This window comes from Megascapheus bottae, chromosome X (genome assembly GCF_031878675.1).
Source record: "Megascapheus bottae isolate mThoBot1 chromosome X, mThoBot2.hap1, whole genome shotgun sequence".
Taxonomy (NCBI): domain Eukaryota; kingdom Metazoa; phylum Chordata; class Mammalia; order Rodentia; family Geomyidae; genus Megascapheus; species Megascapheus bottae.
Window position 1 is genome coordinate 104,850,879 of NC_143547.1, and position 3,099 is coordinate 104,853,977.

A 3,099-nucleotide genomic window follows, 5' to 3' on the forward strand; every position below is an offset into this window, starting at 1 on the left:
CGCGAGGAAGTCTGCGAAGCCGATGCTGATGCTGCTGCAGAGGCAGCAGCAAGGCGGGGAGGGGCGGGGCGGGCTGCGCCGAGGGGAGAGGGAGGGAGCGCCGCCAAGGGGGAGGAGGGGAAAGAGAGAAGAGGTGGAGGAAGGGGAGGAGGGGAGGAGTGAGATCACCTCCCAGCCATCGGCCCCGCCCCGCCACACCCTCTCCCCTTGTCCCTGCAGAGCCAGGCCGCTGAGGCGGACAAGCACTTGGGTGGATGGGCGCTGGCAGGAGTCCCCTGCCCAAGGCCCCTCCACCCCATCACAAGGGAGCCCGAGCGCTGTGGAGGCTCAGATTTGGAAATCCCAGGCAGGGGTGTTCCTGGAGTGCTGGGAGGTGGAGAGAGGAATAGGGCTGAGAAACAAATTCCCCCGATGCAGCCTGCCAGGGTGCCAGCCAAGGACGGACGGACGCGCACCCTTAAGCAAGCTGGCCCGGGACACACGGGTGCCCTGGTCCACGGTTTGATCGTCCCCCTCTCCCACGCCCTTCCCTGCAGAAGTCCTCCCATCTCCCCAAGCTCTCCTTCAAATCCTTCACTCCCAATCCAGGATACCTGGTAGGAGTCCTTATGGAAGGGGTACAGGACTCTCACCCCCGTCCCCATCCCCCCCCACCCCGCGCCAACCTGCCACAGAGGCGGGGTAGTGGACAGGCTTCTGCGCACTCCACAGCCCCAGCCAGAAATTAGGCCACAGCCAAGCCCACTGATGGAAAGCTCCTGCGAAGAGGATGGCCCTCAACCTGCCACCCCAAACTCCGCTCCAGGTTCGCTATCTCATTTCTTTGTTCCTCGGGATTGCCCTCACCCCAACCTTTTCCGCCCGCCCCACAGTCTGAAAGCCCTTGGAGCGGAATGAATGTGGAAGGAGGAAGGGCCCTCCTCCCCAGCGCCCCCCTTCCAGGCTGGCGAGGGAAACCTCCCAGCCAATGCAGCCACGCAGCCTGGAGGGGGCTGGAATTACCAGGCGAAAGCAGATCCGGCTTCAGCCGCAGGGCAAGGAAGGCCTACGGCCCAGATGGCAGATTGCAGCCCTGGTGGCCACGGTATTTTTATGGGCATGCCTGTTGCTTACTGAAGCGTTCCTGAGGCCCTCAGCTTAGCCTCCCAACACCCCTCCCCAGTGATAACAGGTTCTGCACCCAACCCACCCACCCAATTGGACCACTCCCTACACCTTCCTTTCCTCAGCAAAAACATTCTTGGGGTGTCCTCATGACGGCCCTCTGAGAATGGACAAGACTACGCCCCTAAGTGGAGGAAGGGAGAGAGGGAAGATAGGACACAGAGAGACAGAGAAACACATAGATAGACACAGAGAGACAGACAGACAGAGAGAAACAGAGAGAGAGAGAGAGAGAGAGAGAGAGAGAGAGAGAGAGAGAGAGAGAGAGAGAGAGAGAGAGAGAGAGAGAGAGAGAGAGAATATGTAAGCAACCCAAGGACGCTCTATAATCCCTTCCTCTACCACTACCCTCCCATGACCCTGAACGGAACTGACCTGACCACTGCTGGTGACATGCCAGTAGTTCAGTGTGTTCACTAGACAGCACTGGACACTGAGACTGCCCTGGTCACACATAAGGCTGGGGGCACATGAGCTGGGCAGAAAACGGTATTTTCCATGAGCACCCAGCTGACTTCAGCTTCCTGTCTGAACTGATAGGAGCTGTGATAGGCCTGGCAGAAGCTGACCTAAGCCTCGCTCAAGTTGCTGCATCCACTCACCCTGGCAATCCAGGCCTCAACCCAAATCCTTTACCTGAGCTGCGATATCATATGGATCATGAGAGTGACATTGACAGGAATACAGTAACAAAGTAACAGATAATCCTACCTACTCAGAGGGCTTAGATCTGAGGATGATAGTTCAAAGCCAGCCCAGGCACTAAAGACCTTGAGACCCTTATCGACAATGAATCACTAGAAAACCAGAACTGGGGCTGTGCCTACAAGGGTAAGACGGGAGCCTTGAGCTGAAGAGCTCAGGGACAACATCCAGACCAGCCCCATGACCATGACCAGCAAAAAAAAGGAAAAGAGCCCATTTAACATGCACCCACTAATGTCTAACATTGGCTGCACTCTCCATTAATCATAACCTATTACCTGCTATTGTTACATGATAGCACATTTGGTAAGCACTGCCATGAATTTGTCATTGTTCCACGCATGGTTCCTATATTAGCAGATTTATATGGCACAGTCACCCATGAGGTTCATCCATGCTTCTGTTTCTCCCAAATTGCTCCAGAAATGGGTCACTGAGCCCCCCATGAAAGAGACTTTCCTTACTTCATTGCATCTGCAGAGGATCGCATAATGAAAGCCCCATGATTCTCCCCCAGAGAAAACTGGGGTTCCCACAGCGATATCATGTAGTTCAGGTAGTCTTCACTCATTCCTCCTGAGCCTCTCACTACAGAATATGGACTGCTTGTGCTCACATTTCTCACATCAGGAACCTGAGGTTCGGAGACGTCAACGACTTACGCAAACTTACCCAGAAGGTAAATGAAACACCTGGGGTTAGGAACTTGCCCGTACAGTAACATCAACCTTTTTTTTCTGTCATGGGGCTCAAATTCAAGGCCTGAGCACCAGTCTTGAGCTCTTTACTCAAGGCTAGTTCTCTAGCACTTTGACCCACAGCACCAATTCCAGTTTTCTGGTGGCTAATTGGAAATAAGAGTCTCAAAGACTACTATATCTGGGTTCAAACCATGATCCTCAGATCTCAGCCTCCTGAGTAGCTAGGATTACAGGTGTGAGCCACCAGCACCTGGCCAAATCCAGCATCTTGAGGCATACCTTTTGTGTATTTGTCATTTTTCTTTTGTAATAGCAGTAAGGTTTGGACTCATGGCTTAGCACTTTCTTGGTTTACTTGCTCAGCTAGTGCTCTACCATCTCAATCTGCTTCTACCTTTGCTGCTTTTTATTATTTATTTTATTTTATTTTGCCAGTCCTGGGCTTGGGGCTCAGGGCTTGAGCACTGTCCTTGGACTTTCTCAAGGCTAGCACTCTACCACTTGAGCCTCAGCACCACTTCCGGCTTTT